The 22,809-nt window shown below is 44.2% G+C and overlaps 7 non-coding genes and 2 pseudogenes across 7 annotated transcripts; all 9 read left to right on the top strand.

Annotated features, from left to right (window-relative positions):
* Nucleotides 1-137: 137 nt before the first annotated feature.
* Nucleotides 138-300, top strand: LOC135015675 (U1 spliceosomal RNA). Its single transcript, XR_010213887.1, has one exon. It is a non-coding gene; the product is annotated as a U1 spliceosomal RNA (small nuclear RNA).
* Nucleotides 301-971: 671 nt separating this feature from the next.
* Nucleotides 972-1,135, top strand: LOC135015739 (U1 spliceosomal RNA). Its single transcript, XR_010213935.1, has one exon. It is a non-coding gene; the product is annotated as a U1 spliceosomal RNA (small nuclear RNA).
* Nucleotides 1,136-1,287: 152 nt separating this feature from the next.
* LOC135015693 (U1 spliceosomal RNA) lies at nt 1,288-1,429 on the top strand (annotated as a pseudogene).
* A 692-nt stretch (nt 1,430-2,121) lies between these two features.
* LOC135015618 (U1 spliceosomal RNA) lies at nt 2,122-2,285 on the top strand. Its single transcript, XR_010213837.1, has one exon. It is a non-coding gene; the product is annotated as a U1 spliceosomal RNA (small nuclear RNA).
* Nucleotides 2,286-2,437: 152 nt separating this feature from the next.
* LOC135015676 (U1 spliceosomal RNA) lies at nt 2,438-2,579 on the top strand (annotated as a pseudogene).
* Nucleotides 2,580-3,274: 695 nt separating this feature from the next.
* On the top strand, nt 3,275-3,438 carry LOC135015642 (U1 spliceosomal RNA). The gene has a single exon (XR_010213859.1). It is a non-coding gene; the product is annotated as a U1 spliceosomal RNA (small nuclear RNA).
* A 152-nt stretch (nt 3,439-3,590) lies between these two features.
* Nucleotides 3,591-3,753, top strand: LOC135015657 (U1 spliceosomal RNA). The gene has a single exon (XR_010213873.1). It is a non-coding gene; the product is annotated as a U1 spliceosomal RNA (small nuclear RNA).
* Nucleotides 3,754-4,424: 671 nt separating this feature from the next.
* Nucleotides 4,425-4,588, top strand: LOC135015730 (U1 spliceosomal RNA). The gene has a single exon (XR_010213924.1). It is a non-coding gene; the product is annotated as a U1 spliceosomal RNA (small nuclear RNA).
* A 986-nt stretch (nt 4,589-5,574) lies between these two features.
* LOC135015727 (U1 spliceosomal RNA) lies at nt 5,575-5,738 on the top strand. The gene has a single exon (XR_010213921.1). It is a non-coding gene; the product is annotated as a U1 spliceosomal RNA (small nuclear RNA).
* The last annotated feature ends 17,071 nt before the right edge of the window (nt 5,739-22,809 follow it).

Below are 22,809 nucleotides of genomic sequence, written 5' to 3' on the forward strand. Positions count from 1 at the left end.
AGTCAGATTTCTTTGTCTCAGATCTTGCTCTAGCCTTGTTCTTCTTTCGAGAGTTCCCTTGTGCTGCCTCAGTTGGATCTCCTTCACTTGACAGGGGGGTGCCCGAGCAGCGACCCTCCCCAGCTCTAGCCCAACTCCTACTTACCTGCCAGGTGAGATACTATGATCAGGAAGGTGCTTCTCCCAAGGCAAGGCTCACCCATTGCACTCTGGGTGTGCTGCTCCTGTGATTTCCCAAAATGTGGGACACTTGACTGCATAATTTGTGTTTCCTCTGGTCGGCTCTCGTATAATTCAGATCTCTTTGCATCAGGTCTCTCTCCAGCCTAGTTTGCTGTCTGTTTCCACTTCTCTTTTCTTGAGCCGTTCCCTTTTATGCCCTTGCGCACTATACTGACTTCTCCCGTCTGCTTACTTTGTGCCTTGCAACGCACAATGCGAACTACAGGTAGTGCTGCAGGTCCCACAACCTTTTATTTGCCTTACAGAGCAGCTCTGGAGCTGTTACAGAGCCCAGCTTCTGCAAGAAATCAGCTTGAATGCTTCAGGGGCTGGGGCATAGCCAACATGAGCCCCACACCGAAGGAGGGTGGAGGTGTTTAATGTGAACTAGGGGTCATCCAAGCGCCGCAAAAGGCCGCCATGCCCTGCACGCCCCTTTTCTCTTTTCATATGCAGACGAGGGTTGAAGCCAACTTTGACCCACTGCTTGGATGACATCACCATATGCAAATCCATCTGCTGCAGGCCTTCCCCCAGGAATGCTTGCACTAGTTGTTGCATTTGGTTTGTTGTTTGGGGGTGCTTCAGTATTAGGCAGCCTTCTGCCCTCCCATGTTCATCTGAAAATATGTGTTCTCCCTGCAGTTGTTGTCCCCAGATGAGAGTTCCCTTGTGCTGCCTCAGTTGAATCTCCTTTACTTGACAGAGATGTGCCTGAGCAGCGGCCCTCCCCAGCCCTATCCCAAATCATACTTATTTTGCATAGGAGATACCATGGTCATGAAGATTGTTCTCCCAGGGTGAGGTTCATTCATTGCATTCTGGGTATGCTGACCCCTATGATTTCCCCAAATGTGGGAAACTCGACTGCATTATTTGTGGTAGTGGGGGACTGTGTTTGTTCTTTCCTCTGGTCAGCTCTGGTAAAAGTCAGATTTATTTGTCTCAGATCTTCCTCTAGCCTTGTTCTTCTTTTGAGAGTTTCCTTGTGCTGCCTCAGTTGTATCTCCTTCACTTGACAGGGGGGTGCCCGAGCAGCGACCCTCCCCAGCTCTAGCCCAACTCCTACTTACCTGCTAGGTGAGATACTATGATCATGAAGGTGCTTCTCCCAGGGCAAGGCTCACCCATTTCACTCTGGGTGTGCTGCTCCTGCGATTTCCCCAAATGTGGGAAACTTGACTGCATAATTTGTGTTTCCCCTGGTCGGCTCTCATATAATTCAGATCTCTTTGTCTCAGGTCTCTCTCCAGCCTAGTTTGCTGTCTGTTTCCACTTCTCTTTTCTTGAGCCGCTCCCTTCTATGCCCTTGCGCACTATCCTGACTTCTCCCGCCTGCTTAATTTGTGCCTTCCAACGCACAATGCAAACTACAGGTAGTGCTGCAGGGCCCACACCCTTTTACTTGCCTTACAGAGCAGCTCTGGAGCTGTTACAGTGCCCAGCTGCTGCAAGAAATCAGCTTGAATGCTTCAGGGGCTGGGGCATAGCCAACATGAGCCCCACACCGAAGGAGGGTGGAGGTGTTTAATGCGAACTAGGGGTCATCCAAGCGCCGCAAAAGGCCGCCATGCCCTGCATGCCCCTTTTCTCTTTTCATATGCAGACGAGGGTTGAAGCCAACTTTGACTCACTGCTTGGATGACATCACCATATGCAAATCCATCTGCTGCAGGCATTCCCCCAGGAATGCTTGCACTAGTTGTTGCATTTGGTTTGTTGTTTGGGGGTGCTTCAGTATTAGGCAGCCTTCTGCCCTCCCATGTTCATCTGAAAATATGTGTTCTCCCTGCAGTTGTTGTCCCCAGATGAGAGTTCCCTTGTGCTGCCTCAGTTGAATCTCCTTTACTTGACAGAGATGTGCCTGAGCAGCGGCCCTCCCCAGCCCTATCCCAAATCATACTTATTTTGCATAGGAGATGCCATGGTCATGAAGATTGTTCTCCCAGGGTGAGGTTCATTCATTGCATTCTGGGTATGCTGACCCCTGTGATTTCCCCAATTGTGGGAAACTCGACTGCATTATTTGTGGTAGTGGGGGACTGTGTTTGTGCTTTCCTCTGGTCAGCTCTGGTAAAAGTCAGATTTCTTTGTCTCAGATATTCCTCTAGCCTTGTTCTTCTTTCGAGAGTTCCCTTGTGCTGCCTCAGTTGGATCTCCTTCACTTGACAGGGGGGTGCCCGAGCAGCGACCCTCCCCAGCTCTAGCCCAACTCCTACTTACCTGCCAGGTGAGATACTATGATCAGGAAGGTGCTTCTCCCGGGGCAAGGCTCACCCATTGCACTCTGGGTGTGCTGCCCCTACGATTTCCCCAAATGTGGAAAACTTGACTGCATAATTTGTGTTTCCCCTGGTCGGCTCTCATATAATTCAGATCTCTTTGTCTCAGGTCTCTCTCCAGCCTAGTTTGCTGTCTGTTTCCACTTCTTTTTTCTTGAGCCCCTCCCTTCAATACCCTTGTGCACTATAATGACTTCTCCTCCCGTCTGCTTACTTTGTGTCTTACAATGCACAATGCAAACTACAGGTAGTGCTACAGGGCCCACACCCTTTTACTTGCCTTACAGAGAAGCTCTGGAGCTGTTACAGTGCCCAGCTGCTGCAAGAAATCAGCTTGAATGCTTCAGGGGCTGGGGCATGGCCAACATGAGCCCCACACCGAAGGAGGGTGGGGGTGTTTAATGCGAACTAGGGATCATCCAAGCGCCGCAAAAGGCCGCCATGCCCTGCATACCCCTTTTCTCTTTTCATATGCAGATGAGGGTTCCAGCCAATTTTGGCCCACTGCTTGGATGACATCACCGTATGCAAATCCGTCTTCTGCAGACCTTCCCCCAGGAATGCTTCTACTAGTTGTTGCTTTTGGTTTGTTGTTTGGGGGTGCTTCAGTATTAGGCAGCCTTCTGCCCTCCCATGTTCATCTGAAAATATGTGTTCTCCGTGCAGTTGTTGTCCCCAGATGAGAGTTCCCTTGTGCTGCCTCAATTGAATCTCCTTTACTTGACTGAGATGTGCCTGAGCAGCGGCCCTCCCCAGCCCTATCCAAAAACATACTTATTTTGCATAGGAGATACCATGGTCATGAAGATTGCTCTCCCAGGGTGAGGTTCATTCATTGCATTCTGGGAATGCTGACCCCTGTGATTTCCCCAAATGTGGGAAACTCGACTGCATTATTTGTGGTAGTGGGGGACTGTGTTTGTTCTTTCCTCTGGTCAGCTCTGGTAAAAGTCAGATTTCTTTGTCTCAGATCTTCCTCTAGCCTTGTTCTTCATTCGAGAGTTCCCTTGTGCTGCCTCAGTTGGATCTCCTTCACTTGACAGGGGGGTGCCCGAGCAGCAACCCTCCCCAGCTGTAGCCCATCTCCTACTTACCTGCCAGGTGAGATACTATGATCAGGAAGGTGCTTCTCCCAGGGCAAGGCTCACCCATTGCACTCTGGGTGTGCTGCTCCTGCGATTTCCCCAAATGTGGGAAACTTGACTGCATAATTTGTGTTTCCCCTGGTCGGCTCTCGTATAATTCAGATCTCTTTGTCTCAGGTCTCTCTCCAGACTAGTTTGCTGTCTGTTTCCACTTCTCTTTTCTTGAGCCGCTCCCTTCTATGCCCTTGCGCACTATCCTGACTTCTCCTGTCTGCTTAATTTGTGCCTTCCAACGCACAATGCGAACTACAGGTAGTGCTGCAGGGCCCACACCCTTTTACTCGCCTTACAGAGCAGCTCTGGAGCTGTTACAGTGCCCAGCTGCTGCAAGAAATCAGCTTGAATGCTTCAGGGGCTGGGGCATAGCCAACATGAGCCCCACACCGAAGGAGGGTGGAGATGTTTAATGCGAACTAGGGGTCATCCAAGCGCCGAAAAAGGCCGCCATGCCCTGCACGCCCCTTTTCTCTTTTCATATGCAGACGAGGGTTGAAGCCAACTTTGACACACTGCTTGGATGACATCACCATATGCAAATCCATCTGCTGCAGGCCTTCCCCCAGGAATGCTTGCACTAGTTGTTGCATTTGGTTTGTTGTTTGGGGGTGCTTCAGTATTAGGCAGCCTTCTGCCCTCCCATGTTCATCTGAAAATATGTGTTCTCCCTGGAGTTGTTGTCCCCAGATGAGAGTTCCCTTGTGTTGCCTCAGTTGAATCTTCTTTACTTGACAGAGATGTGCCTGAGCAGCGGCCCTCCCCAGCCCTATCCCAAATCATACTTATTTTGCATAGGAGATACCATGGTCATGAAGATTGTTCTCCCAGGGTGAGGTTCATTCATTGCATTCTGGGTATGCTGACCCCTGTGATTTCCCCAAATGAGGGAAACTCGACTGCATTATTTGTGGTAGTGGGGGACTGTGTTTGTGCTTTCCTCTGGTCAGCTCTGGTAAAAGTCAGATTTCTTTGTCTCAGATTTTCCTCTAGCCTTGTTCTTCTTTCGAGAGTTCCCTTGTGCTGCCTCAGTTGGATCTCCTTCACTTGACAGGGGGGTGCCCGAGCAGCGACCCTCCCCAGCTCTAGCCCAACTCCTACTTAAATGCCAGGTGAGATACTATGATCATGAAGTTGCTTCTCCCAGGGCAAGGCTCACCCATTGCACTCTCGGTGTGCTGCTACTGTGATTTCCCCAAATGTCTGAAAGTTGACTGCATAATTTGTGTTTCCCCTGGTCGGCTCTCGTATAATTGAGATCTCTTTGTCTCAGGTCTCTCTCCAGCCTAGTTTGCTGTCTGTTTCCACTTCTCTTTTCTTGAGCCGCTCCCTTCTATGCCCTTGCGCACTATCCTGACTTCTCCCGTATGCTTAATTTGTGCCTTGCAACGCACAATGCGAACTACAGGTAGTGCTGCAGGGCCCACACCCTTTTACTTGCCTTACAGAGCAGCTCTGGAGCTGTTACAGTGCCCAGCTGCTGCAAGAAATCAGCTTGAATGCTTCAGGGGCTGGGGCATAGCCAACATGAGCCCCACACTGAAGGAGGGTGGGGGTGTTTAATGCGAACTAGGGGTCATCCAAGCGCCGCAAAAGGCCGCCATGCCCTGCATACCCCTTTTCTCTTTTCATATGCAGACGGGGGTTCCAGCCAACTTTGGCCCACTGCTTGGATGACATCACCGTATGCAAATCCGTCTTCTGCAGACCTTCCCCCAGGAATGCTTGCACTAGTTGTTGCATTTGGTTTGTTGTTTGGGGGTGCTTCAGTATTAGGCAGCCTTCTGCCCTCCCATGTTCATCTGAAAATATGTGTTTTCCCTGCAGTTGTTGTCCCCAGATGAGAGTTCCCTTGTGCTGCCTCAGTTGAATCTCCTTTACTTGACAGAGATGTGCCTGAGCAGCGGCCCTCCCCAGCCCTATCTCAAATCATACTTATTTTGCACAGGAGATACCATGGTCATGAAGATTGTTCTCCCAGGGTGAGGTTCATTCATTGCATTCTGGGTATGCTGACCCCTGTGATTTCCCCAAATGTGGGAAACTCGACTGCATTATTTGTGGTAGTGGGGGACTGTGTTTGTGCTTTCCTCTGGTCAGCTCTGGTAAAAGTCAGATTTCTTTGTCTCAGATCTTCCTCTAGCCTTGTTCTTCTTTCAAGAGTTCCTTTGTGCTGCCTCAGTTGGATCTCCTTCACTTGACAGGGGGGTGCCCGAGCAGCGACCCTCCCCAGCTCTAGCCCAACTCATACTTACCTGCCAGGTGAGATACTATTAAGTGGATTTTTGAAAGAAAACAATACTGTCAATATACTATTAAAACAAATTAAAATGGTAAAAGTTATTGTACTTTAAGTAAAAATAAAAGAGCTAAAATATCAATCCCAGTTTTGGATTACTTTAATTAACAAAAAAAAATGCATATAGCAGAGGATAGTTTCAATCTGCCTACCTCTGGGTTATGGGCCCAGCATGCTTCCATTGCAGTACTCTGCTGCACATGTAAGTGCAAGAGATCCTGAAGCACTCACTCATCATGGGAAAGTACCAATGTGTTTCTTCGTTGGTTGATTTAAGAAAATTCTTACAAAAACTCTCCAGATTATTGACTTTTTAAAGTTTTTCTAGGAAACGTTTTAGATGAATGCTTATTAGCCTTTGTCAGTACGTACTTTTTGCAAAGTGTCTCTGTGGCGCAATTGGTTAGTGTGTTCGGCTATTAACCAAAAGGTTGGTGGTTCAATCCCACCCAGGGACGTAATTGACCTTGTTATCAGATTTTGGTGATCTTTAAGTAGACAAGTCAAAATTTCAAACCCCCTCTTATGGTGTAGGGTACCTGGCCTTCTCTGATGTAATCAGAGTTAGATTTGATTACGTGATTTTATAAAAAAAACAGATAGGAAGTACAATTTAGCAGTGGGTTGCAGAGAAAAAGAAAAATGCTGGCAGAAAAATCCTATTGAGTGATTAAACAGCTCTTCATTTTCTGGCTTTATTTTTATGCTAACAAATTTGTTCTCTGAAAAGTGTCCACAAAGCCAAGTCTCTGATTAACACCTTTGTAGGGATGGTTTTTCACCTATTACTAAATTAAACCTGCTTCATTGGAAAGGCAGCAAGATGCATCCTCATTTCAATGTCTACTGAAATAATACAGGTTGACACCAGGAAACATTAACGCCACTGCATCCTTGCTGCTTTCTCATGTGGAAGTCTGTTTAATGTGAAAACAAGGTGATATCTAATTAGCACACAGGTAAGGAATTAAGAAAATATTTAAGGGTGAAGATGTTTCTCACAAAATCGTTGCCCCAATGCATCATTGAAATTCAAGCTGGAAAGATGATTTTAATATATCACTTGTACATTTTGTATTGCTCTTCTGGTGACAATGTAGTTTGTTTTTGTCAATTACCATTTTAATAATAGGGTAAAGAAAATTAAGTGGGTTTTTGAAAGAAAACAATACTGTCAATATACTATTAAAACAAATTAAAATGGTAAAAGTTATTGTACTTTAAGTAAAAATAAAAGAGCTAAAATATCAATCCCAGTTTTGGATTACTTTAATTAACAAAAAAAATGCATATAGCAGAGGATAGTTTCAATCTGCCTACCTCTGGGTTATAGGCCCAGCATGCTTCCATTGCTGTACTCTGCTGCACATGTAAGTGCAAGAGATCCTGAAGCACTCACTCATCATGGGAAAGTACCAATATGTTTCTTCGTTGGTTGATTTAAGAAACATCTTACAAAAACTCTCCAGATTATTGACTTTTTAAAGTTTTTCTAGGAAACGTTCTAGATGAATGCTTATTAGCCTTTGTCAGTATGTGCTTTTTGCAAAGTGTCTCTGTGGCGCAATCGGTTAGTGTGTTCGGTTATTAACCAAAAGGTTGGTGGTTCAATCCCACCCAGGGACGTAATTGACCTTGTTATCAGATTTTGGTGATCTTTAAGTAGACAAGTCAAAGTTTCAAACCCCCTCTTATGGTGTAGGGTACCTGGCCTTCTCTGATGTAATCAGAGTTAGATTTGATTAAGTGATTTTATAAAAAAACAGATAGGAAGTACAATTTAGCAGTGGGTTGCAGAGAAAAAGAAAAATGCTGGCAGAAAAATCCAATTGAGTGATTAAACAGCTCTTCATTTTCTGGCTTTATTTTTATGCTAACAAATTTGTTCTCTGAAAAGTGTCCACAAAGCCAAGTCACTGATTAACACCTTTGTAGGGATGGTTTTTCACCTATTACTAAATTAAACTTGCTTAATTGGAAAGGCAGCAAGATGCATCCTCATTTCAATGTCTACTGAAATAATACAGGTTGACACCAGGAAACATTAACGCCACTGCATCCTTGCTGCTTTCTCATGTGGAAGTCTGTTTAATGTGAAAACAAGGTGATATCTAATTAGCACACAGGTAAGGAATTAAGAAAATATTTAAGGGTGAAGATGTTTCTCACAAAATCGTTGCCCCAATGCATCATTGAAATTCAAGCTGGAAAGATGATTTTAATATATCACTTGTATATTTTGTATTGCTCTTCTGGTGACAATGTAGTTTGTTTTTGTCAATTACCATTTTAATAATAGGGTAAAGAAAATGAAGTGGATTTTTGAAAGAAAACAATACTGTCAATATACTATTAAAACAAATTAAAATGGTAAAAGTTATTGTACTTTAAGTAAAAATAAAAGAGACAAAATATCAATCCCAGTTTTGGATTACTTTAATTAACAAAAAAAAAATGCATATAGCAGAGGATAGTTTCAATCTGCATACCTCTGGGTTATGGGCCCAGCATGCTTCCATTGCAGTACTCTGCTGCACATGTAAGTGCAAGAGATCCTGAAGCACTCACTCATCATGGGAAAGTACCAATGTGTTTCTTCGTTGGTTGATGGAAGAAACATCTTAAAAAACTCTCCAGATTATTGACTTTTTAAAGTTTTTCTAGGAAACATTTTAGATGAATGCTTATTAGCCTTTGTCAGTATGGACTTTTGCAAAGTGTCTCTGTGGCGCAATCAGTTAGTATGTACGGCTATTAACCATAAGGTTGGTGGTTCAATCCCACCCAGGGACCTAATTGACCTTGTTATCAGATTTTGGTGATCTTTAAGTAGACAAGTCAAAATTTCAAACCCCCTGTTATGGTGTAGGGTACCTGGCCTTCTCTGATGTAATCAGAGTTAGATTTGATTCAGTGATTTTATAAAAACAGCTAGGAAGCACAATTTAGCAGTGGGTTGCAGAGAAAAAAAATATGCTGGCAGAAAAATCCAATTGAGTGATTAAACAGCTCTTCATTTTCTGGCTTTATTTTTATGCTAACAAATTTGTTCTCTGAAAAGTGTCCACAAATCCAAGTCTCTGATTAACACCTTTGTAAGGATGGTTTTTCACCTATTACTAAATTAAACTTGCTTCATTGGAAAGGCAGCAAGATGCATCCTCATTTCAATGGTAAGTCAACCTTCTTGCCCTATGTTCCCTCTCAACGGATGAAGACGCATCATTATCTACCGCAGTCATTTTGGCCCAATAGATATGCAAGAAGTTAAGATTCCCCTTTCTTTGCAGGTAGAGGAAGGAAAAGGAAGAGGTCTGTAGCCTCTTCAAGATCGCAGGACCAGAGATTGTCCTCTGCTTCTGCCAAATCCACTGCATGACACTGGGGCTTTCTTGCAGGAGCCCACACCAGTGGGGGCACGTCTAAAACTCTTCAGTCAGTTCTGGATTCATTCGGACCTGGACTCGTGGGTTTTACAAATAGTGTCCCAAGGGTACAAACTGGGGTTTCAAGACGTTCCCCCTCACGGATTGTTCAAATTGGCCTTAGTCAGCAGGGAGAAGGTTTTTATTCAAGCCTCTTCGTGGTCCCGAAGCCGGACGGCTCAGTCAGACCAATCTTAAATCTGAAATCCCTCAATTTCTTCCTAAAGAAATTCAATTTCAAGATGGAATTTCTCAGGGCAGTGATCTCCAGTCCGGAGGACGGAGATTTCATGGTTTTGGTAGACATAAAGGATGCCTACTTACATGTTCCCATTTATCCACTGCCTCAAGCTACCTAAGGTTTGCAATTCAGGATTGTCATTACCAATTTCAGACATTGCCGTTTGGTCTGTCCACGGCTCCGAGGATTTTCACCAGGGTGATGGCGGAAATTATGGTTCTCCTTCGCAAGCAAGGAGTCACAATTATCCCGTACTTGGATGATCTCCTGATAAAGGCGAGATCCAGGGACCAGTTGGTGCAAAACATTGCACTCTCCCTGACAGTTCTTCAACAACATGGTTGGCTCCTAAACTTGCCAAAATCGCAGTTGGTCCCAATGACGCGGTTGTTGTTTTTGGGAGTCATACTGTTAGGCGCCGGGGTCCGCTTGATGGTCTGCGCGGCCCGGCGCCTAGCAACTAGAGACGCCGTGCACGTACAGCCACCGGCTCCCTAGCAACGCTAGACGACGGGCGCGCTGAGCCGCACAGACCCTAGCAACGGGGACGCCACTGGCGGACCGCGTTCCCCGTTGCTAGGCTTTAGGAAATTAAGATATTCACCTGCTCTCTGGCCGTGCAGCAAGGCAGCTGCACGGCATTTATTCTAATCAGCCTTTAGCAGCTGATTGGAGGACTCCTTGTTAAATACACTCCCAGGGCTTCTCACAGACGCCGGTAATAGCTTCCTGCATGCTGCCTTTGTTTGCTGAGAGTCTGTTTCCAGTCCTGCTGTATCCGGTCATTCCAGTCCGCAGAAGTCCGGTATTCGGGAGTTGTCATCTCATCCCAAGAGGTCGTTTGGTTCCCTGGAGTCCTGACTGATCACCGTTTTATATCCAGTGGTGTTCGTGAGTTGCGGCTCTGCCGTGTGTTGCGGCTCAGCCGCTTTACCTTTTATATTTTGTGTTTGGAGCATTTGCGGAGGGTTCCGCTTCCACAAGTCCTCTCTGGTACTTGGCGGTGCCGGTTAGGAGAATTGGACAAGTGGATATTTTGGTTGTCCTTTTTCCTGGCGGTTTCTCCGCACATATTATAGTTTTGAGTTTGCTTAGCCCCGGGCCTGGTTGTTTAGTTAGAGGGCCTCTTGTTATCACCCTGTCTCGGGTTTCCCTTTGTCTCTCATTAAGACCGGGGGGCATCGAAGTTGGGCAGACATAATCCGCCCTTCAAACGCGGCTGCCAAGGGCTCAAGAAACCATAGTCTCGCAGGGGATTTCTGACAACACGGGTGAGACAACAGAGTTAGGGCGCCAGGGGCTATTTTCCTGTCCTGCTCCCTTCCCCAGCATTCCGTTCCAGTGCTCCAGTCCTTGCCATAAGATCTTCTCTGACCAGAGTGCTGGAATCATAACATTATTACCGGCCATACCAAAACTTAAAATTAAACGGGGTTTAATTTTTTCTCATTCAGTTTTGTGAGAGTTTATCGGCCTCATGAATCCAACAGGTTTAGGGCCAAATCCTGGTCAGCTCTTAGTCAGCCAGATTCAAGAACTTACTCAGATGGTTCAGGATCTTTCTCTTCGGGTGAAGTCGCAGGAAGATCTTTTGCGAGCTTCCCCAAGGGTAGTCCCTGAACCAAAGATGCATTTGCCTGACCGTTTTTCTGGTGATAGAAAAGAGTTTTTTAATTTTAAAGAATCCTGTAAACTTTATTTTCGTTTAAGACCGTCTTCCTCGGGTACTGAATCTCAGCGGGTCGGGTTTATTATTTCTTTGCTCCAGGGGGATCCTCAGACCTGGGCATTTGGTTTAAGAGCAGAGGATCCGGCATTGTTGTCAGTTGACGCTTTTTTTGAGTCTTTAGGGCTCTTGTATGATGACCCTGATAGAGAGGCGTCCGCTGAAAGTCAGTTGCGCGCTCTCAGACAGGGTAGAAATCCTGCAGAGGTTTATTGTACAGAGTTTCGCCGTTGGTCGAACGACTGTGGCTGGAATGACCCAGCCCTGCGCAGTCAGTTTCGCCTCGGCTTATCAGAGTCTATAAAAGACAGTCTCCTTCAGTACCCCGCTCCTGAGACTCTCGATAAACTCATGGAGCTTTCTATTAAGATTGATCGTCGTCTCAGAGAGCGGAGGGCTGAAAAAGGAGCACCTGTAAGGTCAAGTCCGTGTGTATATTCCATTCCTGAAGACGTAGAGGAGACCATGCAGATGGATCTCTCCCGGCTGTCTCCTGAAGAAAGAGCCAGAAGGCAAAATTCTGGTCTTTGTCTGTACTGTGGGGGTAAGGGACATTTTGCTCGTAATTGTCCGAACAAGTCGGGAAACGCTTTGACCAGGTGAATTGTGAGGGGGTTCACCTAGGTCTGCAGCTTATCTCCTCGAATAACTCCCTTTTAGTCCCAGTTAAAGTTTCCTTTGGCAGCCTCAGTTCTTCGGTGTCGGCTTTTGTCGACAGTGGAGCTGCAGGAAACTTTATGGATTTAACTTGGGCTAAGGCCTTAGGCATTCCTCAGTTACCTTTGGGTAGGTGTGTCACCATGCATGGCTTAGATGGGAGTCCGCTGTCTAATGGGATTATTTCTCTCCGTACACCCCCTGTACTACTTACAGTAGGAGCTCTACATTCCGAGAAAATCGAGTTCTTTCTTACACATTGCCCAGCAGTTCCAGTTGTTCTGGGTCACCCTTGGCTGGCCTTTCATAATCCCACCATTGATTGGCGGTCGGGGGAGATTTCACATTGGGGTACTTTTTGTGATAAGGAATGTATCACGTTTCCAGTCAGAGTAGCAGCTATCATTCCAGAACTCATTCCGGTGGAATACCAGGAGTTTGCTGATGTTTTCTCCAAAGGCAATGCGGACATTCTGCCTCCCCATCGGCCTTATGATTGTGCTATTGAGTTAATTCCTGGTGCCGCATTGCCAAAGGGAAGATTATATGCATTATCCGGGCCAGAAACTGCGGCTATGAATGATTATGTAAAGGAGAGCCTTGAGAAAGGATTTATTAGACCATCAAAATCTCCTTTAAGTGCAGGCTTCTTCTTTGTGGAGAAAAAGGATGGCTCGCTTAGACCTTGCATTGATTTTAGAGCCCTGAATAAGATCTCAGTTAAAAACACCTATCCTTTGCCGTTGATTTCTGTACTCTTTGATCAGTTACGTTCTGCTGTGATTTTTTCTAAAATTGACCTTAGAGGAGCGTACAACCTCATCCGAATTAAATCTGGAGATGAGTGGAAAACGGCCTTCAGTACTCAGTCGGGTCACTACGAATACCTGGTGATGCCGTTCGGCCTGTCCAATGCTCCGGCAGTTTTTCAAGACCTCATTAACGATGTGCTCCGTGACTTCCTAGGGAAATTTGTGGTCGTTTACTTAGACGACATCCTGATTTTTTCTAAATCAATGGAACAACATGTTACCCAGGTGCGTCTGGTTCTTCAAAAGTTATGTGAGAATCATTTATATGCCAAGCTGGAGAAGTTTGAGTTTCATGTCACGGAAGTATCTTTTTTAGGGTACATAATTTCCCCTCAGGGATTTTCCATGGAACCAAAGAAACTCCAGGCCATCCTTAGTTGGGCGCAACCCACCAATTTAAAAGCTATTAAGCGTTTTTTAGGGTTTGCGAATTATTATAGGAGGTTCATTCATTCTTTTTCTGACCTGGTTGCTCCCATTGTAGCTCTGACAAAGAAAGGAGCGGATCCTACCAACTGGTCGCGTGAAGCTGAGTTGTCCTTCCGGGCCTTGAAACAAGCCTTTGTCTCGGCTCCAGTCCTTAGACATCCTAATCCGGAATTGCCCTTTGTGGTGGAGGTTGATGCCTCGGAGGTTGGAGTGGGGGCTATCCTTTCTCAAAAGGATCCGGAGTCTCTGGAGTTACATCCTTGTGCCTTTATGTCCAGGAAATTCTCCTCCGCTGAATCCAACTATGACGTTGGTAATCGGGAGTTTCTGGCGGTAAAATGGGCTTTCGAGGAGTGGAGGCATTGGCTGGAGGGAGCAAAACATACTATTTCGGTATTGACTGACCATAAGAACCTGCAATACATTGAATCGGCTAAGCGGCTTAATGCCCGGCAGGCACATTGGGCATTATTTTTTACGCGTTTCAAATTTATAATCACTTTCAGGCCTGGTTCCAAGAATACTAAGGCTGATGCCCTGTCACATAGCTTTCTTCCGGTTCACAATAACAATCCTGTTACCCCCATACTTCCATCTTCGGTCATCTGGGCGGGCCTCACACAAGATTTATTTACCCAGTTAAAACAGCTTCAACACCAAGCTCCTAGAATTACTCCTGCTGGTCGTCTTTACGTCCCTGAGTTTTTGAGAGTTACTGTTTTAACGGAATTCCATGATAACAAAGTTTCAGGGCATCCAGGAGTCTCTAAGACATTGGAGTTAGTCTCTCGCTCAGTATGGTGGCCTGGTCTTTCTAAAGACGTCAAGGAATTTGTTTATTCATGTCAGGTTTGTGCACAGCATAAGGTTCCCCGTTCCTTGCCCATCGGGCAACTTATGCCCTTAAATGTTCCTCTCAGGCCGTGGTCTCATATTTCCATGGATTTTGTGGTTGACCTTCCCCTTTCAGCCGGATTCCGAGTCATATGGGTGGTAGTGGACCGTTTTAGTAAAATGGCTCATTTTATTGCTCTTCCCCGATTGCCTTCTGCCCAAGGGTTGGCAGTTTTGTTTCTCCGCCATGTATTCAGGCTTCATGGGTTGCCTACTGATATTGTTTCTGATCGGGGTCCACAATTCATCGCACAATTCTGGAAATGTTTTTGTGCCTCATTGAAGATGAAATTGTCGTTAACATCCGGTTACCACCCACAATCCAACGGGCAAACCGAACGAGTTAACCAATCATTGAAACAATATTTGCGCTTGTATTCAGCCAAACTCCAGAATGATTGGTCCGAGTTTCTTCCGTTGGCTGAATTTGCTTACAATAATTCTTGTCATTCCTCCACTAAAGAGTCTCCATTCTTTTCAGTTTTTGGTTTTCACCCCAGAGCTAATTCTTTTTTTCATCATTCCTCAGTCTCCTCGCTTACCTTAACCTCCCATCTCAGAGCCATTTGGAAAAAGGTGCACCTTGCTCTCAGAAAAGCGGCCTTTCGAGAGAAGAAATTTTCTGACAGGCTCCGACGTCCTTGCACTTTTAAGGTGGGAGATAGGGTGTGGTTGTCGACTCGCAACATCAGGCTTCGACAATCCTCAGCTAGACTGGGACCCAAATTTATTGGGCCATTTCTTATTATTAAAAGAGTCAACCCAGTTGCCTTTCGGTTACGTTTACCAAGATCTCTCAGGATTGGAAATACGTTTCATTGTTCCCTGTTGAAACAATACGTTTCTTCCAGTAGATTTCCTCGGAAGATCTCTCAGGGTAGATCTCCAGTGGATGTACAGGGACAACAGGAGTTCTTGGTAGAGAAGGTTCTCGATTCCAAATTGTCCCGGGATCGGCTGTATTTTCTGGTTCACTGGAAAGGCTATGGTCCGGAGGAAAGGTCTTGGGTCCTGGATAAGGATCTTCATGCCCCGAGGCTCAAGAGGGCATTTTTTCGGGAATTTCCTCAGAAACCTGGCTTTAGGGGTTCCTTGACCCCTCCTCAAGGGACTCCGTAAGGACCATGGGGATTATATCAAAGGGAGAGTGCGGATGACTCTGCAGCACCGAATGAGCGAACTCCAGGTCCTCCTCAGCCAGGGTGTCAAACTTGTAAAATCTTGCAAATGTGTTTGACCCCGACCAAGTAGCAGCTCGGCAAAGTTGTAAAGCAGAGACCCCTCGGGCAGCCGCCCAAGAAGAGCCCACCTTCCTCGTGGAATGGGCTTTTACTGATCTAGAATGCGGCAGTCCCGCCGCAGAATGTGCAAGCTGAATTGTGCTACATATCCAGCGAGCAATAGTCTGCTTTGAAGCAGGAGCACCCATCTTGTTTGGTGCGTAGAGGATAAACAGCGAGTCAGTTTTCCTGACTCCAGCCATTCTGGAAACATAAATTTTCAGGGCCCTGACTATATCCAGCAACTTGGAATCCTCCAAGTTCCGAGTAGCCGCAGGCACCACAATAGGTTGGTTCAAATGAAACGCTGAAACCACCTTAGGCAGAAATTGGGGATGAGTCCTTAATTCCGCCCTATCCATATGGAAAATCACATAAGGGCTTTTACATGACAAAGCCGCCAACTCTGACACACGCCTGGCCGAAGCCACTTTCATGACCACTTTCGACGTGAGATATTTTAACTCCACGGTTTTAAGTGGCTCAAACCAATGTGATTTAAGGAAATCCAACACCACGTTGAGATCCCAAGGTGCCACTGGAGGCACAAAAGGAGGCTGAATATGCAGCACTCCTTTAACAAAAGTCTGAACTTCCGGCAGGGAAGCCAGTTCTTTTTGGAAGAAAATCGACAGAGCCGAAATCTGGACCTTAATGGACCCCAATTTGAGGCCCATATTCACCCCTGACTGTAGGAAGTGCAGGAATCGACCCAGTTGAAATTCCTCCGTTGGGGCCTTCCTGTCCTCACACCAAGCAACATATTTTCGCCATATGTGGTGATAATGTTTTGCGGTCACGTCCTTCCTGGCTTTGATCAGCGTAGGAATGACTTCCTCCGGAATGCCCTTTTCCTTCAGGATCCGGTGTTCAACAGCCATGCCGTCAAATGCAGCCACGGTAAGTCTTGGAACAGACAAGGCCCCTGCTGCAGCAGGTCTTGTCTGAGCGGTAGAGGCCATGGGTCCTCCGAGATCATTTCTTGAAGTTCTGGGTACCAAGCTCTTCTTGGCCAATCCGGAATAATGAGTATAGTTCTTACTCTTCTCCTTCTTATTATCCTCAGCACCCTTGGTATGAGAGGAAGAGGAGGAAACACATAAACCGACCGGTACACCCACGGTGTCACTAGAGCGTCCAACGCTATCGCCTGAGGGTCCCTTGACCTGGCACAATAGTTTTCTAGCTTTTTGTTGAGGCGGGACGCCATCATGTCCACCTGTGGCCATTCCCATCGGTTTGTAATCAGCCGGAAGACTTCTGGATGAAGTCCCCACTCTCCCGGGTGGAGGTCGTATCTGCTGAGGAAGTCTGCTTCCCAGTTGTCCACTCCCGGAATAAACACTGCCGACAGTGCTAACACGTGATTTTCCGCCCATCGGAGAATCTTCGTGGCTTCTGCCATCGCCATCCTGCTTCTCGTGCCGCCTTGTCGGTTTACATGGGCGACCGCCGTGATGTTGTCTGACTGAATCAGTACTGGCTGACTTTGAAGCAGGAGTCTTGCCTGACTTAGGGCATTGTAAATAGCTCTTAGTTCCAGAATATTTATGTGTAGGGACATTTCCTGGCTTGACCATAGTCCCTGGAAATTTCTTCCCTGTGTGACTGCTCCCCAGCCTCGAAGGCTGGCGTCCGTGGTTACCAGGACCCAGTCCTGTATGCCGAATCTGCGGCCCTCCAGAAGATGAGCACTCTGCAGCCACCACAGTACAGACACCCTGGTCCTTGCAGACAGGGTTATCCTCTGATGCATCTGAAGATGCGATCCGGACCACTTGTCCAACAGATCCCACTGAAAGATCCGTGCATGGAACCTTCCGAACGGAATTGCTTCGTAAGAAGCTACCATCTTTCCCAGGACTCGCGTGCAGTGGTGCACCGACACCTGTTTTGGTCTTAGGAGGTCTCTGACTAGCGATGACAACTCCTTGTCCTTCTCCTCCGGGAGAAACACCCTTTTCTGTTCTGTGTCCAGAACCATCCCCAGGAACAATAGACGTGTTGCAGGAACCAGCTGCGACTTTGGAATATTCAGGATCCAGCCGTGCTGTTGTAGCACCTGCCGAGCAAGTGCTACTCCGATCAACAACTGTTCCTTGGACCTCGCCTTTATCAGGAGATCGTCCAAGTACGGGATAATTATAACTCCCTTTTTTCGCAGGAGTATCATCATCTCGGCCATTACCTTGGTAAACACCCTCAGTGCCGTGGACAGACCAAACGGCAGCGTCTGGAATTGGTAATGACAGTCCTGTACCACAAATCTGAGGTACTCCTGGTGAGGAGAGTAAATGGGGACATGCAGGTAAGCATCCTTGATGTCCAGTGATACCATGTAATCCCCTTCCTCCAGGCTTGAGATAACCGCCCTGAGCGATTCCATCTTGAACTTGAACCGTTTTATATACGTGTTCAAAGATTTAAAATTTAAAATGGGTCTCACCGAACCGTCCGGTTTCGGTACCACAAACATTGTGGAATAGTAACCCCTTCCTTGTTGAAGGAGGGGTACCTTGACTATCACCTGCTGCAAATACAGCTTGTGAATTTGCCTCTATCACAGCCTCCCTGTCCAAGGGAGATGTTGGCAAGGCAGATTTTAGGAAACGGCGAGGGGGAGACGTCTCGAATTCCAGCTTGAATCCCTGAGACACTACTTGTAGAATCCAGGGATCCACCTGTGAGCAAGCCCACTGATTGCTGAAGCACTTGAGATGGGCCCCCACCGCACCTGGCTCCACCAGTGGAGCCCCAGCGTCATGCTGTGGACTTAGCGGAAGCGGGGGAGGACTTTTGTTCCTGGGAACTGGCTGTATATATATATATATATATGCACACACACTCATGTATATACATGTATACACAAATACACGTATGTACATGTTTATGTATGTCTTCAGGATCTCTTGCACTTACATGTGCAGCAGAGTACTGCAATGGAAGCATGCTGGGCCCATAACCCAGAGGTAGGCAGATTGAAACTATCCTCTGCTATATGCATTTTTTTTTGTTAATTAAAGTAATCCAAAACTGGGATTGATATTTTGTCTCTTTTATTTTTACTTAAAGTACAATAACTTTTACCATTTTAATTTGTTTTAATAGTATATTGACAGTATTGTTTTCTTTCAAAAATCCACTTCATTTTCTTTACCCTATTATTAACATGGTAATTGACAAAAACAAACTACATTGTCACCAGAAGAGCAATACAAAATGTACAAGTGATATATTAAAATCATCTTTCCAGCTTGAATTTCAATGATGCATTGGGGCAACGATTTTGTGAGAAACATCTTCACCCTTAAATAAAGATTTTCTTAATTCCTTACCTGTGTGCTAATTAGATATCACCTTGTTTTCATATTAAACAGACTTCCACATGAGAAAGCAGCAAGGATGCAGTGGCGTTAATGTTTCCTGGTGTCAACCTGTATTATTTCAGTAGACATTGAAATGAGGATGCATCTTGCTGCCTTTCCAATGAAGCAAGTTTAATTTAGTAATAGGTGAAAAACCATCCTTACAAAGGTGTTAATCAGAGACTTGGCTTTGTGGACACTTTTCAGAGAACAAATTTGTTAGCATAAAAATAAAGCCAGAAAATAAAGAGCTGTTTAATCACTCAATTGGATTTTTCTGCCAGCATATTTTTTTTCTCTGCAACCCACTGCTAAATTGTGCTTCCTAGCTGTTTTTATAAAATCACTGAATCAAATCTAAATCTGATTACATCAGAGAAGGCCAAGTACCCTACACCATAACAATGGGTTTGAAATTTTGACTTGTCTACTTAAAGATCACCAAAATCTGATAACAAGGTCAATTAGGTCCCTGGGTGGGATTGAACCACCAACCTTTTGGTTAATAGCCGTACATACTAACTGATTGCGCCACAGAGACACTTTGCAAAAGTCCATACTGACAAAGGCTAATAAGCATTCATCTAAAACGTTTCCTAGCAAAACTTTAAAAAGTCAATAATCTGGAGAGTTTTTGTAAGATGTTTCTTCCATCAACCAACGAAGAAACACATTGGTACTTTCCCATGATGAGTGAGTGCTTCAGGATCTCCTGCACTTACATGTGCAGCAGAGTACTGCAATGGAAGCATGCTGGACCCATAACCCAGAGGTAGGCAGATTGAAACTATCCTCTGCTGTATGCTTTTTTTTTTTTTTGTTAATTAAAGTAATCCAAAACTGGGATTGATATTTTGGCTCTTTTATTTTTACTTAAAGTACAATAACTTTTACCATTTTAATTTGTTTTAATAGTATATTGACAGTATTGTTTTCTTTCAAAAATCCACTTAATTTTCTTTACCCTATTATTAAAATGGTAATTGACAAAAACAAACTACATTGTCACCAGAAGAGCAATACAAAATGTACAAGTGATATATTAAAATCATCTTTCCAGCTTGAATTTCAATGATGCATTGGGGCAACGATTTTGTGAGAAACATCTTCACCCTTAAATAAAGATTTTCTTAATTCCTTACCTGTGTGCTAATTAGATATCACCTTGTTTTCACATTAAACAGACTTCCACATGAGAAAGCAGCAAGGATGCAGTGGCGTTAATGTTTCCTGGTGTCAACCTGTATTATTTCAGTAGACATTGAAATGAGGATGCATCTTGCTGCCTTTCCAATGAAGCAAGTTTAATTTAGTAATAGGTGAAAAACCATCCCTACAAAGGTGTTAATCAGAGACTTGGCTTTGTGGACACTTTTCAGAGAACAAATTTGTTAGCATAAAAATAAAGCCAGAAAATGAAGAGCTGTTTAATCACGCAATTTGATTTTTTTGCCAGCATATTTCTTTTTCTCTGCAACCCACTGCTAAATTGTGCTTCCTAGATGTTTTTATAAAATCACTGAATCAAATCTAACTCTGATTACATCAGAGAAGGCCAGGTACCCTACACCATAACAGGGGGTATGAAATTTGACTTGTCTACTTAAAGATCACCAAAATCTGATAACAAGGTCAATTAGGTCCCTGGGTGGGATTGAACCACCAACCTTTTGGTTAATAGCCGTACATACTAACTGATTGCGCCACAGAGACACTTTGCAAAAGTTCATACTGACAAAGGCTAATAAGCATTCATCTAAAACGTTTCCTAGAAAAACTTTAAAAAGTCAATAATCTGGAGAGTTTTTGTAAGATGTTTCTTCCATCAACCAACGAAGAAACAAATTGGTACTTTCCCATGATGAGTGAGTGCTTCAGGATCTCTTGCACTTACATGTGCAGCAGAGTACTGCAATGGAAGCATGCTGGGCCCATAACCCAGAGGTAGGCAGATTGAAAACTATCCTCTGCTGTATGCTTTTTTTTTTTTTTTGTTAATTAAAGTAATCCAAAACTGGGATTGATATTTTGGCTCTTTTATTTTTACTTAAAGTACAATAACTTTTACCATTTTAATTTGTTTTAATAGTATATTGACAGTATTGTTTTCTTTCAAAAATCCACTTAATTTTCTTTACCCTATTATTAAAATGGTAATTGACAAAAACAAACTACATTGTCACCAGAAGAGCAATACAAAATGTACAAGTGATATATTAAAATCATCTTTCCAGCTTGAATTTCAATGATGCATTGGGGCAACGATTTTGTGAGAAACATCTTCACCCTTAAATAAAGATTTTCTTAATTCCTTACCTGTGTGCTAATTAGATATCACCTTGTTTTCACATTAAACAGACTTCCACATGAGAAAGCAGCAAGGATGCAGTGGCGTTAATGTTTCCTGGTGTCAACCTGTATTATTTCAGTAGACATTGAAATGAGGATGCATCTTGCTGCCTTTCCAATGAAGCAAGTTTAATTTAGTAATAGGTGAAAAACCATCCCTACAAAGGTGTTAATCAGAGACTTGGCTTTGTGGACACTTTTCAGAGAACAAATTTGTTAGCATAAAAATAAAGCCAGAAAATGAAGAGCTGTTTAATCACGCAATTTGATTTTTTTGCCAGCATATTTCTTTTTCTCTGCAACCCACTGCTAAATTGTGCTTCCTAGATGTTTTTATAAAATCACTGAATCAAATCTAACTCTGATTACATCAGAGAAGGCCAGGTACCCTACACCATAACAGGGGGTATGAAATTTGACTTGTCTACTTAAAGATCACCAAAATCTAATAAAAAGGTCAATTAGGTCCCTGGGTGGGATTGAACCACCAACCTTTTGGTTAATAGCCGTACATACTAACTGATTGCGCCACAGAGACACTTTGCAAAAGTTCATACTGACAAAGGCTAATAAGCATTCATCTAAAACGTTTCCTAGAAAAACTTTAAAAAGTCAATAATCTGGAGAGTTTTTGTAAGATGTTTCTTCCATCAACCAACGAAGAAACACATTGGTACTTTCCCATGATGAGTGAGTGCTTCAGGATCTCTTGCACTTACATGTGCAGCAGAGTACTGCAATGGAAGCATGCTGGGCCCATAACCAAGAGGTAGGCAGATTGAAACTATCCTCTGCTATATGCATTTTTTTGTTTGTTAATTAAAGTAATCCAAAACTGGGATTGATATTTTGGCTCTTTTATTTTTACTTAAAGTACAATAACTTTTACCATTTTAATTTGTTTTAATAGTATATTGACAGTATTGTTTTCTTTCAAAAATCCACTTAATTTTCTTTACCCTATTATTAAAATGGTAATTGACAAAATCAAACTACATTGTCACCAGAAGAGCAATACAAAATGTACAAGTGATATATTAAAATCATCTTTCCAGCTTGAATTTCAATGATGCATTGGGGCAACGATTTTGTGAGAAACATCTTCACCCTTAAATAAAGATTTTCTTAATTCCTTACCTGTGTGCTAATTAGATATCACCTTGTTTTCACATTAAACAGACTTCCACATGAGAAAGCAGCAAGGATGCAGTGGCGTTAATGTTTCCTGGTGTCAACCTGTATTATTTCAGTAGACATTGAAATGAGGATGCATCTTGCTGCCTTTCCAATGAAGCAAGTTTAATTTAGTAATAGGTGAAAAACCATCCCTACAAAGGTGTTAATCAGAGACTTGGCTTTGTGGACACTTTTCAGAGAACAAATTTGTTAGCATAAAAATAAAGCCAGAAAATGAAGAGCTGTTTAATCACGCAATTTGATTTTTTTGCCAGCATATTTCTTTTTCTCTGCAACCCACTGCTAAATTGTGCTTCCTAGATGTTTTTATAAAATCACTGAATCAAATCTAACTCTGATTACATCAGAGAAGGCCAGGTACCCTACACCATCACAGGGGGTATGAAATTTGACTTGTCTACTTAAAGATCACCAAAATCTGATAACAAGGTCAATTAGGTCCCTGGGTGGGATTGAACCACCAACCTTTTGGTTAATAGCCGTACATACTAA

This window comes from Pseudophryne corroboree, unplaced genomic scaffold (assembly GCF_028390025.1).
Source record: "Pseudophryne corroboree isolate aPseCor3 unplaced genomic scaffold, aPseCor3.hap2 scaffold_297, whole genome shotgun sequence".
NCBI classification, from domain to species: domain Eukaryota; kingdom Metazoa; phylum Chordata; class Amphibia; order Anura; family Myobatrachidae; genus Pseudophryne; species Pseudophryne corroboree.